This window comes from Rhagoletis zephyria, unplaced genomic scaffold (assembly GCF_001687245.7).
Source record: "Rhagoletis zephyria isolate East Lansing unplaced genomic scaffold, Rhagoletis_zephyria_1.1 Rzeph_scaffold_02012, whole genome shotgun sequence".
NCBI lineage: Eukaryota > Metazoa > Arthropoda > Insecta > Diptera > Tephritidae > Rhagoletis > Rhagoletis zephyria.
The window spans coordinates 46,897-66,201 of record NW_016159096.1 but is presented as its reverse complement, the minus strand read 5'-3'; positions in this window follow the sequence as shown (position 1 = coordinate 66,201).

Here is a 19,305-nt window from a genome sequence, read left to right as displayed (position 1 = left end):
GTTACTTGCAGAAAGTTTGCATTGCTGCTGCAAAAAAGGGAACAATGCGGTAAAGTCTGAGGACTTCGTAGAATTTAATAGAATGTGAGCAACTGCTCGCGTACAGCTTTATTCAAATATTTAATAAAGTAATGAAGTGTAAAGAACAAGCAGCAGAGATGCCAGAGCAATCTGGTACTTTATATCAGAAATTGCTAGGAATAAATAAGGAATGTTGTTCTCAAGTTATCCTTTTATTGCTGCAAAATATTTATTTATGAGCAAGCAATGCCATACCGCCATCCAGGACACAATTATAGGAGGGAGCATGTAAGTGTGTACATAAAAGCTGGATGTAATATCCTGATAACGGAACAAGTTTCGCCTTTTTAAATGCAAATATACATACTTATGAGTAGGTACGTACTAGGGATGGTAATTTTTTCGATTTTTACGATCCCGAGATTTTCGGGATGTCATTGGTTCAGTCCCGGGATTTAGACATTTATTATTTTGCAACAACTTAACACGAAAAAATTGCATCACTATGATAAGACAGTAATTAAATTTATATGCATTTAATAATACATTAGCATGTACATATCTGCTAAAGTTACTTAAAGTGTGTCGAAAAAAGCTCGATGCAAAAAAAAAATTAAGTCAAAATATATATTTTCTGGTTGAAGGAAGTTCATAATACTAGTAGCAGAAATAAAAGAAGCGCCTTATTTCGACCTGTTTTATCTATATTCCGTTTGTTTATTCAATATTTAAATTTTTTTATAACAGTCTACCTTATATTACATACATATAGTTAACTGCATATAAATGGGCATTTATCTTACGTCATGATTTCTTTAAAAAGACTTCATAATTTCAAAGATATGATTAATTCCAAAACTTACTTAGAAAATGCAGAGCAATGCAAAACAAAAATATGGGTACCAGATGAAAGAAAAAATTTTGTAGAATTTTTCGTTGGGTTCACAAGGGAAAATTAGAATTCAAAATGCCCCTTTAACCTATTTTATTTTATTTTTTTTGTAATTAATAAAGTTAGTCCTTAACATATATTTCTTTCAAAAATAAGAATGGGAAACTTCCAGGATATTCAAGGATAAAATTATAAAAGGACATTTTCAATACCTACCCGTCCCTTAAGCACAAAAAAATGTAATCTGTTTCATCTCTTTAATTTGATACCCTTACCGTTTTTTAAGTAAATTGCACTGAATTATTTAAATCATTTTTGAATTACTCATATTTTTCAAACTTCAAAGTTTTTTTTTAAATCCTGACGTCAGAGAGGAAAAATAAGAACGCAATTTTACTATATTTGGCCCTTGATTTCGCGAATATATTAATTTTTTCGTGTGTAGATTTGCCTGTCGCAAGTTATTATATGTACATATATTGAGTTACACATTTATAAAAATAAAAATAAAATATTAAGCATTAAATAAACAAAAGGAAATATAGCCAAAACTGTTCAACATAAGGCGTTTCTATTATTGCCACCTGTGTATGCCCGGGCTTTTCGGGACTTAAAACAGACTTTAATCCCCGGAACCCGGGCGTTTTAGGTACTATACATTAGAGTGCATCACTCCCCATACAAAAAAGTCAGTACTGTTTTTCCATTGGAATTATAAAATCCATTATATTTGAAGATTTGCTTGCACTAAAATATTTCGGAAAAATATTTTGGCCCTTATGCATAAAAACTAAGCTCTCACTCAAGTCGAGTTTGTTGAGCTCAATCTCAAGTAATGAGTCTAAACAAACAGATTGAGTTCCTACTCGTTTTCGTAAGCATAGAAATGAGATTGAGCAAATGCCATGTTGTACTTGAGATAACTGAGATCATAGCGCTTGTTTGATTAGTAGCAAACATGAGTTTGGAAAGCGAAAGTGAAAATTTTAATTGTGATTTAAACGAAGCCTTGTCAATTTTTATAGTTAATTATCTAAAGAAATACAAGTTACTGTTGGAAAAAAGTCAACTCCCTAGTGTTAGAAATAAAAAAAAAGAACTAATTGCAAAAATTTGTTATGAGTTTAAAGAAAAAATGGGCGTAGAAATAAATGAAAAAAGTATTGTCAAGAAAATTGCCAATATGAAGTGCCGTGTAAAAGGAAAAAACGACAAGAATAAAACAAGAAATAAAAAAATTATTTTAAAAAAGTGGGAGTCAGAATTATTGGAAATACTCTCAGCTGAATCGAAACCGGTTATCAAAAGAATTACAAGTAAGTTCACCGTTACCGCTTGCACAATTTTTGTTTTCTTAATTTTTTTAAATAATACATTTCTTTTGTTAATCACTTTTCTATTGCAGGTAATTTGTGGGCGGACATTAATAACGAGCTTTCCAGCAGTAACTCAGAGAGCGCAGTGGGCATTATTAACGAGAGTTCCAGCTGTAACTTAGAGAGCGCAGTAATAACACCTGTACAGCAGATTTCACTGGTGCAACAACAAAACACACAAAGAAAACGACATGCTACTGCTGATAATGATGATCGGCTGGTAATTCATCAATAGAATTAATTGTTCGCGCTGAGCTTGGGAGTACCTATTTATTTATTTTTTTGTTAATATGCAAAGTTGATTTTTTGCACTTATTTTGTTTATTTGCAAAAACAAATTACACACAAGCATATTAGCCATTAATAATAAGAACTCAGCGTCACCAACATCACTAATGTGATTGCCTGTAATTCATAATTTAATTTAATTACAGAGCAAACAAATCTTAGATGAATATGAGACAGAGGAGACGACAAATTTAAATTTTCAACAATTGCAAAGGCTTGTTTTGTTAAAGCGAAATAAGGTGCTTTCATTGAAACTGAAAATATTAGAAGATCGTATAGCAGAGAAGGAGTTGACTTTGGTTGAATATTGAAATTTTTATGTTCATTATATATTTTATTAATTTCTTCTTTTTGTTTAGTTTCCAATAGCGTATACTACATATTTACATACATACATACATGAAAACGAATAAGCAAAATGAAAAATAAATACATATTTAATTTAATAATAAATTCCGATATCTTCTCCAATCCTATTTTGTAAGCCTGGCTCAGCACAAAATTTTAGGAACATACACATCTTTTGATTATTCGTAAGAGCACCACCACCTCTCCTTTCCTTATTTTAAGCTAGGAAATAATTTGTTAGCCAGTCTACATATTGTGATTCAAATCGAAATGTTTTTTTTTAGGTAATCATTGTTTAAAATTATTTGCCTTGGCTTATATATTTTTTTTCTTGCCTTAGAGGAACAAAATATTCAGCCATTGTTATGCTGAAAGTAACGCGAGTCAACTAAAAGGCAGACTCAACTAATTGTGAGCTTAACCTTCTTAGCAAAGTGAGCAAATGCTTGTCTTTGTGCATACGAAAGTGAGCTCTAACTCACACACTAACAATTATAGATGCGAGTTCAAACTATGGACCTATGAGATCAACCTCACTCGCACTGAGTAAAAGCAAGTGAGTTCAATAATTTGTATGCATTCAAAACCCAACTTTTACTCAAAAAAAAAACGAATCTGAGCAAATGCTCACTTTTTGTGCATGAGGACCATTGACAATTCCTTCAAAAATCTAATTTTTATGCACAAAAATAGTTTTTTTAAAGTATTTTTAGAAAGAAAATTCCTCATCATTAGACAAAACTGCTTAAGCTTAAAAAATTTGCATAGATTTATTTAAAAATATGTTCAACGGAATGCTAACACCGTACAGCACTTGGCTGGGTATTGCACCAAGCCAACTTTTTTAAGAGATTGAGTCATAATTAAAAAAGTAATTTCTTCGATTTTCTAAGTTAACCTCCGAAATCGAAATATGTGCCTTCGAAGTACGAAATTAGACCTTTGGTAAAAAAATATTTTTAATTATTGTATGTAAACAAATAAAAAAGTAAAAATATGAGCGTGATCCGTATTTTACTTATACTTTAACGGTATATAACTTTTTTTGTGCAAACTTATATTACAGGTGCTATAAGGGGTCAAAAGTCAGATCTACGAAAAATTAAAATCCTTACATTTAAAAAAATTTTGAACTGATTTTTAAGTGCTACAGGTTCCTTAGTAACTTAAGTTTACACAAACAAAGTACCATAATAAGACTTTTTTATGCTNTAAGGAACCTGTAACTTAAGTTTACACAAACAAAGTACCATAATAAGACTTTTTTATGCTGTTTTTGAACTTTTTTTCAATGATTGGTTTAAGAAAAACTTGAATAACTCAGCCAAAACTTTATCGATCTCGACTTACGAGGTATCAGTGGAAAGGTATTTTTTCCTTTCCCTTTTTATTTCTTGGCAAATAAACTCATTAAGAGTAAAGTGAAAGAGAAAGGAGAGATAAACGAGCGTCATTCCATGTTGAATTAAGGTGTGTTGATATTTGAAAAAAAAAATAAAAAATTGCGACATGAATAAGTTTCTATGCAAAGTAATAAAAAGGGTGAGAAAATATGTTTCTACTAATACCTCATAAGCAGGGAACGGATTTTTAGGACCTAAAAACCTATAAAAAAGGCAAAATAAAATAAGGAAATAGGCTGGAAAAGGCAAAATAAAATAACGAAAAAGGCAGGAAAAGGCACTAGGTATTGCAAAAAAAAAGCAAAATAAGGCACTAAAAAAAGACAGAAAATACAAAGAACAATCAAAAAATATATTTATTTTAGAATAGCTTATATTAAAAGTAAAAAGAGAAAAACTATGAACTAGTTTCATTATATGAAAAATTTGTACTTTGAATCTTTGACTATTTTATCCTTTCGAGTTTCTAACTCATAAAACTTTAATATGTATAGTTGTAGTAGCATTGAACCACAAGATGCATTTTGAAGTTTTCTGGCAGCATTTTCATTCGATTTTNTGGAGCCCAATTTAAATATGGAACGTTTGAAACGTTCATATTATCAGGAATAAGGGCGTTTTCCTCACCCTTTACAATTTTATCCACACCCCTTATTGTCTCCAAGCCTACGTTAGCTGAGAAAACGGCTTTGAATTTTTCCAATACCAATTTCGCTTCTATAAGCCGCATGGGCATGTGTATATTTTGTGTTCTTTAAAAAAAAATTGTAAATGCTAAAATCACTTTTTAAAGGTATAAAAGGCAAAAAAAGGCAAATATTTTAAAAAAGGCAAATATCTTAAAAAAGGCAAAAAAAGGCAACATCAAATGTGTATATATGGAATCAAGGAAAGCTAAATCGTGGACATTCTTAATCGAATATACTCTATCTCTTTAGCAGAAAAAAGGCAATTTCCATAAAATCCGTTCCCTGCTCATAAGTCTAAATCGGTATAGTTTTACTTAAATCCATCTATGAAAAACGTTTAAAAACAGCATAAAAAATGTCATTATTATGATTCCATTAAACTTTTTTTTATACAGATTTTTTTAGCTTAAACTGTTTTGTCATCTATTTTTATTCAATAGAAAAAAAAAACATTTTTGGAGTTATATTCAAATCGGTCCAGCTCACGCAAATCTTAATATTTTTCTGAAATATTTTGGAGTAAGTCTTCAAATACATAGTAATACATTTTGTAATCCCGGTGGAAAAACCGCAACTTTTTTTTTGATGATGCAGTCTACTATGCATACATACATAATTTGGTTGAGGTGACTTTCGTGTTGGCAAGATGGCTGGCTGGATGGCTGGCATGACGCGAATCATTACTCGGTGTAGGCTTCCGCCTACACTGTTTAACTTACTGGTATTCATACCTATGTATGTATGTATGTGCATGCACAAATTCAAGTCCATACATGCTTATTCATGCACTTACATTTATTCATTTTTGCAAATGTTCACCGGTTTAAAGACTTTATTTTTATATGACCGTCGCGCGAGTAAACGCATATGTAAATGCATGTATTTGTATATAAATCTGTATGTACATATGTAGATGTGCATGGATCTACTTTTTGTGTCTGCTCCATTTTTCACGCCGTTATACATGACGTTATTGTTTGCAGCCTTTTTATTGGACATTGTACGTAGTTTACTTAACCTCTTCTGCCCACCAACCACGCCAGCAACTTCACGCGAGTTAAGTTGAAGGCTCAGTTAAATTTCTCTTCTAGTATACAACAATAAAAATATATGAATGTGCGTAAAGGAGCTGCGAGAAATGCAACTAAACGCGAAAAAAGTATGTCAGTAGAGAACTTTACGATTTCTTCAGGCAAACAGAAAGTGCAGAAAGTTCCTTCGCACTTCATTTTGACTATATGTATACCTATTTAGTTTATATATTTGATTTTTTTTTTTTCTGCATTGTAAATTTTTCCTATTGGGCATTTATCGGTCATATTTTTCGCATTTTCACTGAAAACAGCCAAAGGACATGCATTTAACTTCCATTTATGTACCTACGACGTTCACTGGCGTTCTTTATTTTTCTTTTATGTGTCCAATAGCTGTAGAAAAAATGTTCCATTGTGTATCCGATAAGTGCGAGAAAGCTAACGAAACGAGTGAGCTTTTATATGTAGTTTGTAATGTGTCTAGACATTGTTGTCGCGCTTTGACGTACCAGTTTGTCTCTTAAGGTGGCGATGGTTATAAAGTCAGCGAATAAATAACAAATCTCAGTCAGCTACGACTAAATCTAGTGGGTTTTGAGGCATAAAAAGTTAAAGATTGGTTGGTAAGCGCTTTGCTGAAGTTAAAAAGTTGAGCGCAGAAATTAAAATTTTCGCTTTAATAACAGCTATTTGAAACTTTGACAGCATAAAACTAGCAGTTGAGAAAATGAGCAACAGGAAAGGCTAGTTTGTTTTTTTTTTTTTGAAAAAAGGTTGACAACTTCGACATTGTGAAAGGATAGTTAGCAGGTTCGAGCTGAGCCCCAGTGAAATGTTCAACGGCGAGCCCTTTCATTTGAAATATATTTTTTTTTTGTTCTTAGAAACTGCCTTGGTGGAGTATTTTTTATCTTAAACTTTTTTTGGTGACGGATTTTTGCTCTTTTTTCAATATATTTAAGTATGAATTTCTTATGAAATAAAACGCGGGAGACCGTCAACAATAAAATTTCAAAATATCAAGGCAAGTTTTTGTAAATTTCGCTTGTTATATTAAAAAACCCGAAAAAGTAGCCTCCAAAAAAAATTCTCAAAAATCAATGCGATTTTTAGCCGTTTGAGACTAAAATTGTATGGGCTATAAAACTGCATACCCAAAAAAATTTTCCAAAAATTCAGAATAAAAAGTTTAAATTTTGATACAAATTTATTGAATTTTCCTTAATTTTGTATAAAGTTTAAAACTGTGATTTACACGGTTTTGGTTAAAGCTTAAACAATACACAAATATCAAAAAATATATATAAAAAAATATTTGAAGAAAATTAACACGTGGTCATTTGTTTGAGTCACTGTACGTTTCAAAAGAAAAAAGGAAAAAGAATTGATATCACTTTCCAGTTTACTAGCCCAGAGTACCACTGTCCCATATAATGGACGCTGAATAACGGTAAAACTAAGAGTTTTATACAATTTTTGATTGTGTTTTTGTAATCAAAGACCCAAAATTAAACAAATTTTCAGATTTTTAGCTTTAACTTCGTTTTTTTCTTACACAAAGAGCTTAGGTTCAGTTCACACAAAATTGAAACCACCATTTTTTCGAAGGTCGAGCTTTTTTGTGCAATTATCTGTTTAAATAAAAAAAATATAAGTTTCACAATTTTTCGAAATTATAATTATTTCGGAACTTTTAGCTGTTAAAATTTTTCGAAACTGTTAAGATTTGATTTTTTTCTGGCGATTGGTAACACGCAATGCTGCTCATATTTTAAACAGGTAAAAATGTTGATGGTTTCTTTCCATTTGTATTTTTTATTTGGTCATAATTTTTTTTTTTTATAAAAGTTATTAAAGTTTTTTTTTATATTATTGACATCTCAATGGCTTCAATATCGTGTTTTGGGCTAATATTGTTGTACGTTCTATTAGCAATTATTTGCAGAAAAAAAATTTGCCGGAATGTATTGAGACGAAAGTTATTCACGATTTTCTTTTGACGCCCAATGTATTTTGTATGGCCAAGACGTGGCCAAAAACTCAAAACTCTACTCCCATTTTACTATTTACCTATAAGTATTGCTACCGAATTTGACCTTTGGTATTTCAAAGTTTTATTAATTCATCATTTTAAAACCCAAATTTGACAAAGACTTTTATTTTAACTATAGCATAATTTAATTAATTCTTTTGTAAGAAATGTACATATGTATGTATGTTCCGTGAACTAAATAACTTAATGTTTATTAATATCCCAGAACAAAAGTTTGCACAACTGAATTCGATTAACAAACGTAAAAAATAAACAAAAAAGGTATTTGTAGATATGAGTGAGATGCGTGTTATAAAAATAATGACGTCAATAAGCGAAAAAAAAAAATTTAAATGCGGTATTTTTTGATATTTGCGGTATTCACAACCGTGTCGTAAGTGTCTGATTGTTGTATGTCGTAAACTTTAAACTCCTAAAAAAAATATATTAAGAGGGTTCGCAAGGTACCACCGCAAAGTCATATTATGAATTTTCGCAGTGTTAAAAAATAGTTGGTTGTGGTTTTAAGTTCTCTAAACATTTATTTAAGCTTTTAAAGTTTACGCCATTCAAACAATACGACGCCGTTACGATACCGTTGTGAATCCCCCAATTATTGTTTTTATTTATTTTTCTTTGTGTATTGACTTCACACACACCTAAACAGCGCAATTAAAAATAGCATGTTGCATTCATATTTGTTTTTTTTTTTGTATTTCTTTTAATAGTCAGTCATGCATTCATATACACACACATGTATCTACGTAAATACATTTGTTTATTTTCAGTATTTATTCATTGTTGAGTTAACAGGCGCACAATTAATAGCTGATCCACAAAATTCTTGGCATTGTTTATCGTTGCTGTTAGCTATGCATATAACGCATTGCTGTCAAAAGTCTGCATGCACACATACAAACAAACATACAAGTATTTAGACAAACAAACATTCACTTCAGTCCATGCAGGGAAAATCTAAATGGAATCGTACAGTTCAAAAGAAATTAGCCTTTTACTGACCAAGTTTAATTTTAATTTTAATTTTTTTCTCGCCTACTATAGAATTTTATACTCATAGTTACTAGAAAAGTCGTTTCAACTAAATCTATTTGGAAATGTTTGACTTGTGTGTGCTTATGGAAATCTAACAAAACATCAAGTAGATATTTTCCATCAGGGTATTGGCTATGCGGCAGACACTCACTTTTTTTCGTCATCTGTGTACTAAATGCGTTTCCTGCGAATGAATTTAAAATTGTACAAATTAAATTTAGCTAAGTTAAACAAATTAAATGTGAAAGGCACAGAATTGTTTTGAGAATTAAAGGATTTATTTTTGAAGTAAAGTCAAGCGTCAAGCAGAAAACATACACTCATGTATGTACATAATCAAAGATATTTATTTACATTTAAGAATATATTTTTTGTATAAATAAAATTCAACAGCGATTTGAGAGTGAAATTTGTTGCACTAACGAAGCTTAATTATGGACACATGTGGGCTCAAAACATTTTCAGTAATATTTTCAATTACATATATGTATTACTCCCTTTGTGCATAGTTCTCTCAAAAATTTGGTTGATCTTCTGTAAGCTAATTTATGCTAGAAAAATAAATAAACACGGCTTTTGAGAGAAACAATTTGCCAGCAAAAAAGGAACAAGGTGGTAAGATAACTTTTCTTAAACTGAGAAAGGTACGAAATCGACCCGAAGATCTCTAACTTTAGCTAAACTATTTTGTTTTTGGTCAAAGTTATGTATAAATGGACAAATTATATGGACAATTTTTTTAAAAACTCACCTACTTATAAAATCATGAATGTGAAAAATTTCTCGAAAAAATCTTTCCGTTGGCATTATAACGATTACAGCAACACACGAATGCAAGGTCGAATCAAACCATTTTTATTCTAGTAAACATATTATCAGAAGGTAAACATGCCTGGTGTTACCATATTTAACAAAAGAAAAAATTAAAAAATGGGCAAATTAGTCTGTTAAAAATTGGTCGAAACTAATGTTCCTTTATAAAATGTGGTTCAGTTTTCGGTTCGGATCAAACATTTGTGAGAAACTTCGGTTCCGTTTGTGGTTCATTCAATTTTTAGAAAAAAAAAAACGTTTGCTGTCACTGCTGCATATCGTTACCTTAATTCACAAAGGCCCCCTAATCAGAACATTTTTCCAAACTGCGTTTTTCACAGATTTTGGCTGAATATATAAAATTACACTTTCACTAAAAATTTTCAAGTGTTCGTACCAAAAAGTACGGAGTTACATATATGCCAACACTAGCTGTTTTTTTTAATTTTTCTTTTAACATGTTTCTTCTGTTGAAAACTAGAAATGTTGTTGGTTAGGGCCCTTATGAATTAAAGTTGCGATATGTAGTATCGACGTACATCCTAATGTATTAAGTAAATATGTATATTTTCCGCCGTATACCAAAAGTTAATATATATGTAAATCACTTAATCTTTGCCGCTTCACACAACTTGAGCAAGTTGCATGCCTCGGGAATTCTATGCGCACCTTTAAATGTCCCTTAGTATGTACATATGTATGTACTCCTAAATATGTGTATCTGCTTGATTCCACACAACATTTTGCCAAATTATAATTAGAGGCAGTGAATTTAATTGGGCTATTTTAGTATTCCCAAAACAAAATAAGAGCCAACGAGTGGGGTGGCGCGATTTGCACTGTGGTGTAGCAAGTTGAAAATTTATACATACACTGGCGGCAGAAATAATGGACTCGTCGCGTCGTACTTTGAAGAGTTTTGGCTATATTTGTTTTGTTTATTTTTTTTTTTAATATTTTTTTATTTTTAAATCCGCTTTTTAAACTTTGAACAAATATTATAAAAATTCGAAAATTTTCACCAAATTTTCAAGCTTTTTATTCAGAATTTTAAGAAAAAGTTTTCGATTGACCACAAAATATCATTGATTTTTAAGAATTTTTTTTTGCTGACGGTGTCACGCATTTTTTCCCAAACAAAGTGTGCTCGAAAAATTTTTTATAAGGAAAAGAATGCATGCGCTTAAAAAAAAAAAAAATGTTTACAAAAAAAATTGTCAAAAATCAACAGTATTTTCTAGCCACTTGCAACTTACACTTTATTATACTAAAATTGAATGGCCTACAAAACTGAATACCAAAACATTTTCTAACAATTCTTAATAAAAAGTTTGAAACTTTGATGAAAATTTGTCGAATTTTTATAATTTTTGTTCAAAGTTTAAAAAGGGGATTTTTATGATGTTTGTTGTATAACATAAAATAAACTAAAGAAATATGTAGGCAAAACTCTTCAAAGTAAGGCGAGTCTATTATTTCTGCCGCCACTGTACATACGAATAAATAGTATAGCAACAAGGGTGAAAGAGAGCGAAAGAACGTAGCTAAAATAGCAAATTATGCATTTAGATATTTTAGTGCAATATACATTTTTACAAAAATACGTTTACAAAGGCATATTTAAAGCATACGCGTTTTTATGCTGGCAAATTCCGGCACATAGCCCGACAATTATATGGGCATTTATGCATACCAAACATTTTATTAGCCTTATATCTTTACTAACTATACATATGTATGTATGTAAGTGTGCGTGTGTGTTGATTGCATTGTTACTTGCAATCAAAAAGTAAATATTTAGTGGAAATACTTTCGCACATTGCATGGCTTTCTCACTTTGTTTCATATCCGGTTAGCGTGACTTAAGAGCGAAATACACCACACAAGCGGCTTGTCAAACATTCTTCAAACCTACTTTTCCCATTTCGCCATACACCATGCAAACATGACTCGTTCAAGCAAAGAATTTTAGTTTTCTTCCAGTTCGCAATGCTAAATATTATGGTTTTCTTTCATTTTCCTCTCTTACGTCCTTACTCGGTGAAAATTTCGTTGCGAATGAGGCGATTTTGCTATACACAACGCAAGCGGTTTGATCAAACATCAACATGGCGGCCAGAAAATCAAAANTTGAAAATTTATACATACACTGGCGGCAGAAATAATGGACTCGTCGCGTCGTACTTTGAAGAGTTTTGGCTATATTTGTTTTGTTTATTTTTTTTTTTAATATTTTTTTATTTTTAAATCCGCTTTTTAAACTTTGAACAAATATTATAAAAATTCGAAAATTTTCACCAAATTTTCAAGCTTTTTATTCAGAATTTTAAGAAAAAGTTTTCGATTGACCACAAAATATCATTGATTTTTAAGAATTTTTTTTTGCTGACGGTGTCACGCATTTTTTCCCAAACAAAGTGTGCTCGAAAAATTTTTTATAAGGAAAAGAATGCATGCGCTTAAAAAAAAAAAAATGTTTACAAAAAAAATTGTCAAAAATCAACAGTATTTTCTAGCCACTTGCAACTTACACTTTATTATACTAAAATTGAATGGCCTACAAAACTGAATACCAAAACATTTTCTAACAATTCTTAATAAAAAGTTTGAAACTTTGATGAAAATTTGTCGAATTTTTATAATTTTTGTTCAAAGTTTAAAAAGCGGATTTATAAGATGTTTGTTGTATAACATAAAATAATTTAAAGAAATATGTAGGCAAAACTCTTCAAAGTAAGGCGAGTCTATTATTTATGCCGCCACTGTACATACGAATAAATAATATAGCAACAAGAGTGAAAGAGAGCGAAAGAACGTAGCTAAAATAGCAAATTATGCATTTAGATATTTTAGTGCAATATACATTTTTACAAAAATACGTTTACAAAGGCATATTTAAAGCATACGCGTTTTTATGCTGGCAAATTCCGGCACATAGCCCGACAATTATATGGGCATTTATGCATACCAAACATTTTATTAGCCTTATATCTTTACTTACTATGCATATGTATGTATGTATGTAAGTGTGTGTGTGTGTGTGTGTTGATTGCATTGTTACTTGCAATCAAAAAGTAAATATTTAGTGGAAATACTTTCGCGCATTGCATGGCTTTCTCACTTTGTTTCATATCCGGTTAGCGTGACTTACTCCTTATCACGCATACCTCTGACTACAAACCAACTACTTCGTTCATTTCTAAATTTATTCGAGTGATTACATTTGGCGATAGGCGCGAGTAGGCGAGCAAATGCAAATGAAATGGATAAAAGCGCCGTTAGTGCGAAAGTATGTTAATAAATATAACCAATTGGCACGCAATCTTGTGTAATTGCCAACAAAACAACCACCTGCGCTGCGTTGAATTGAGAGCGAGGAGTTAGTTGATAATCCTTGCTACGGGATCGAAAATAGTTAGTATGCACTAAGTGTAGAAAAACTACATATGTATATATATATATAAGTATAATCGCTTAAAGTTTAATAATTTTTGCATATTTATGTATATATGAAGACATTTGTGTGGTTGGCTTTAAATCTACATAGAAAAAGGAAGTTTATGAAATAGAAAGAAAGCTGAAAAGAAAATGTTAATACGAGTAAACATACGTAAGTATGTATGTATTTTGCCTCTTATTTTTCGATGTCGGTACTTTGAAAAATTCAGGTGCTAGAAGCTTTGCGAATCGTTCATAACTTCATAAAGATCAACACAGTTATTGGCTTTTGGCTTACGATTTCGCAAAAAATAAATTAAATTTTTATAACATGTGCTCACCCGAGAACTAAACCCTAACCACACAAACGTGTCAACAAAAGCCATCTTCCTTCAGTCTAGCAAGTTACGCTGGGCATTGACTTCTGTTGTCCAACGATCGCCTTAATATTCCCAATTGAGTGCAGTAGGCATATCTTTTTTTTGTTTTTTAATGGTAATAGCCTAGACTTACTACATATGACAAAGAAAGAGTATTATTTAATGAACTGTATGAATTGACAAATAGCCTTTCAAACTTTGTGCGTAAACCTATTAATAATGTCAAATTTTCGGAGCTCAAATGTGATGAAAAAATAAATATTATCTCCTGTCTGCTGCCTTTCAAATGCTGTACATACAAACAAATACTTAGGTGCATATGTATGTGCATTAGGGTGATCCAAAAAAAAAGTAAAGTCGGAATTTTAATGCTCTCACCGCTAGGATTGTTCTATATAGAAAAAAAAGCAAATTTTTATTTTAAAATCAAAAAACTCGCTCGCAAAAAAGGTCGCTCAAAGTGCTGAAAGTTTTCCAAGTATTTTATATTGTGGAAAAAACAAATTTTGTAGAAATGGTATAGAATTCTTGAAAATCAATATTTTTCGATCTGGTTCTCTTCAGGGGACTTCCAATAATAATACGCAATTGTTTATTTAACCAGTTTTTAATACTAAAGATTTTTTACTGGTCCCCCCATTGCATTTTCCCTTTCAAATGCTGCCTTTACAAACAAATACATACATATGAATGAGCATACACACCATTCATATGTATGTAGATAAGGCTGGTCCAACAACACCCATTAGGATTGTTCTATATTGAAAAATGTACCCTTTTTTTGTGTCGCTATGTATTTTAAATGGCGAAAAAAAGATTTTTCGTAGTAATGGTATAGAATCTTCAGAGCATAATACCCAATTTTTTATTTTAAAATTTTTTAATATTAAAGATTTTTATACTGTTTTTGTATATTTTTGTTTTGGTGGGGGACTCATTAAAATAGTTAGTATTGAAAAATGGTTCAATGGTTTTCAAGGATTTCCTTACCATTTCTACGAAAAATTGTTTTTCCCATTTAAATTGCTTAGAAATCTTTGAGCGCCCCATAAATATTTTGAGATTAAAAAAGCAATGGTATATTTGTTCCGACTTTACTTTCTTTGGACCACCTTAATGTCCATTGAATAGCTTAGCTTTCAAATATGCATAGCCTACGTATGTTGTCATGTTGTGCGCGTGCATGTGACGGATGAGTTTGAATACTCGTATAAACGTTTCTCGGAAAGCGACAAGATAGGCACGTGCGACAATGCAAAAAAGTTGAGTGAACTTAAATACATATGTAAAGGCACATACGCACGCATACTTTCGTAAACCGTAGATTCTGTGGATATCAATGAAAGGTTCGTATGTTCTATCCATTAGCTACTAGGTCGCCAGCTTCGGGAGCTTTGATGTTTTTTAGCCGTGAAATTGGTGGACGAGAGGGAGAGAGAGAGCGGTGTTAATTGAGTTGGGTAGGGGTGAAAGTGCACCCACCATAATTTCAAAATGTTTGGCCTTACGAGCTGATATTATTCATGCTAATCAGGCGGTTCTGCGGTTTGGCAGCATTTCAAGCTCTTCTGCTTTCTCATTATATCGATCTATCTCATACATATCATCATATCTATCATGCATACATACGAACATGAAAAATGTAGTATATTTGCCCCGAGCGCTCAGCTAACTACTCTTAACTGCACAAAACTCGTAACGTAAAATCTTAACTTTGCAAACTCAAGTACAAACCCTTGGCTCAATCATATTTCATGATTTTTTTGTACTTTTTTAATATGTACATATGTACAAGCGCTATGTCCATTCCATGGCAGAAAAAGCGAAAGTTTTAACGGTTGAAAAATTTTAAACATTTTTTGAACCAATCATTTTTAAAAACACATACACACACACATACAGTTTTATAACCATACACAAAATAGAAGTCAGGAAAATGAGAATAAATAGTCTATATAAAAGTAAATATAAGAAGCACCTTTCCACTTTATTCATCCGTTTGCAACTTTTTCGAATTCAACAACTACAATTTCACTTTTCAACTGCATACACAGTTCATAAGTAGATATTTTTTTTTGCAAGTATTCCCCCTAAAGTTCAAAAATATTTGAAAATAAGTAAAACAAAAATTAAAAATCAAAAACGAAACTTCGTAGCTTAGCTTAATTACTTTCATATCTACTACCGTATTGAAAAAATATACTTAAATACAATTACAGTTGAGAAAATTTTTCGCTTTAGCTGCAGGCAAAACAAAGAGTGCAAAATACTCACTTGCGTTTCAATGGTTTCGAACTTCTGTGTATAACTACATTAGGGTGGTCCAAAAATGCATGTAGTCGGAATTTAGGATTCTTCTATAGCGAATATTTAGAGATTTTATATGGAAAAAACAACCTTTCGCAGATGTGGTATAGAATTCTTAAAACTCAATATTTTTCGATCGGAAAATTCTGTTTCTCTGCAGTAGATTCCTTATAATAACATCCAATTGTTGATTTAACCATTTTTCTATAGTAACTTTCTATCTTCTATCTTTTAAAGGTCCGCCAAAAACCCCGCAAAATGCAATAGGGGGACCAATAAAAAATCGTTAGTATTAAAAAATGGTTATATAAACAATTGGGTAATACGATAGAAAATCTGCTGAAGAAAACATGACTTTTCCGATAGAAAAATATTGATTTTCCAGATTCTATACCATTTCTACGAAAACTTTTTTCCCCCATATAAAATACATGGCAAATTTTGAGCGCTTTGTGTGACCTCTAAATTGTTTTATGATTTCAAAATAAAAAATAGAGCTATACCTTTTTTTTTGATATAGAACAATCCTAGGGGGGGAGAGCATTAAAATTCCGACTTTACTCTTTTTGGGCCACCCTAACCTACATACATAAATATACTTTTTAATTAAAAATCGAAATAGCTGGCTTTGCAGCCGCTTATATATTTGTCTGTAGGTAGATATGTATGTACGTATGTACATACATTTGTACAAGCGCTCTTAAGTGTAAAAGTATTTGCAATTTTTAATTTGGGAGCAAAGGCTCATGCAGTTGTAGAGAAAGTAAAATTCGCATGGTTTTAAGTTACGGCTGCGGAATGGAAACGTTTTTGTAATATACTAAAGGTCAAATATACATATGTGTGTGTGTAATATACACTGTCCCCCCAATTCTGTGCACTTGACAAATAATCAAGCTTGACTATTTGTCAATAAATTTGCGCCTAAACTATGCTGCAAAAATTTACTTTTAGGCGCTTTAAACATGCACAACAAATTTAGCAAATACAGCCAAATCTTATCGGCATAGTTTTAGGCGCAAATTTATTGACAAATAGTCAAGGTTGATTATTTGTCAAGTGCACAGAATTGGGGGGTGTATATATATATACATATGTGCATATTTATGTATGCAGTTATGGAAGTTACTGCATTTATTTGTTAGGACAAAGACAATTCTCCTGCCGACTATAATGAATGGAAATTTAACTGTGGTGAAATTTTGCTATGGTTAAGTATTATTATTTAAGAGAAATTTTCAGATATGTACAAGATGAACCTTGGTACAAAATTAGCCTTTTTTATTAAAGAAAAATTGAGTTTAACTTAATTGCTAAAATTGGATTATCATATATTTTCCCATACATACCTGAAGGGTTTTTAGAGATCTTCAATTTTTCACTGATTTTTTTTTTGTTTTTTGATCTTAAAAAAACTTTGAACTTTTTTTGATTTGCTCTTTTCTGAGAAAAAAATTTTTGGTCATGACTTCATACCAACGTAAGCATTTTCACTGAATGAAAACCAAGTTAAATAAAATCGGTTTATCTGGTTCTTTCTTAATGAAAAACTCAAGAGCCGTTTTTTTTTTTGTTTGAAATTGCAATTTTTGGACTAACTCGAAACCGGGTTTCGGAAAAAAGGCGAATAATCGAACACCCTAATATATACGTATATAGATTTATATGCATATGCTAGAAAATTGGTTTCTTCGTGAATTATCAAATTATTAGATTGCAGCAATGGGATTATAGAAATCGCCACAAGGCTTTTTTTGCCTAAAAATATACAAGGCCAACATAACAGCCGTTTTCACATGGCATATTTTTAGGCCCATAATTATTAATAAAGAGATTTTTAGCGATAGAAATTCAGCATAGCGATTTGTAGAATCCCGCTGCCGAATTCAAATTTTAACTCTTTAAATGAAAATCCATTGCGCCTTAAAATATGCAACGTTTCTGCAGGAGCATTTAGTACCACTTCCTGCAACCATTTCAATATGGCACCTCTTAAGCGTGCACATTGCATATTTTTAGCCACCGAAATTTCGTACGATTTCTAAAATCCGATTTGAGTTTAAAAAATTTTCCAATTCACACAAAAATACCTTGCACCGCTTTCACAGAAATAATTCATATATCTTCGTTTTTATTTTTACTTAATACTAATCGCTAGTACTTCAGTTTTCCCCTTACAGTGAAACTCAATTATAAATAATGGCTATAATGGTATTAATAAATGNATTAAGAGAAATTTTCAGATATGTACAAGATGAACCTTAATACAAAATTAGCCTTTTTTTATTAAAGAAAAATTGAGTTTTACTTAACTGCTGAAATTGGGTTACCATATATTTTCCCATACATACCTTAAGGGTCTATAAAGATCTTCAATTTTTCACTGATATTTTTTTTTGTTTTTTGATCTTAAAAAAAACTTTGAATTTTTTTTGATTTGCTCTTTTCTAAAAAAAATTGTTGGTCATGACTTCATACCTACGTAAGCATTTTCACTGAATGCAAACCATGTTAAATAAAACCGGTTTATGCGGTTCTTTCTTAATGTAAAAATCGAGAACCGGTTTTTTTATAATTGCAATTTTTGGACTAACTCGAAACCCAGTTTTGAAAAAATGCGAATAATCGAACACCCTAATATATACGTATAGAGATTTATATGCATACACTAGAAAATAAATTTCTAAATTAAATAAATTATCAAATTTTTAGATTGCAGCAATGGGATTATAGAAATTGCCACAAGGCTTTTTTTGCCTAAAAATATACAAGGCCAACATAACAACCGTTTTCACATTGCATATTTTTAGGCCCATAATTATTAATTAAGAGAATTTGGGCGATAGAATATTAGCTTAGCGATTTGTAGAATCCCGCTGCTGAATTCAAATTTTAACTCTCTAAATGAAAATCCATTACGCCTTAAAATATGCAACGTTTCTGCAGGAACATTTAGTACCACTTCCTGCAACCATTTCAATATGGCACCGCTTAAGCGTGCACATTGCATATTTTTAGCCACCCGTTTAGAGATTTAGAACCGAAATTTCGCACGATTTCTAGAATCCGATTTGAGTTTAAAAAATGTTCCAATTCACACAAAAATACCTTGCACCACTTTCACAGAAATAATTCATATGCCTTAGTTTTTTTTTTACTTAATACTAATCGCTAGTACTTCAGTTTTCCCGTTACAGTGAAACTCAATTATAAATAATGGCTATAATGGTA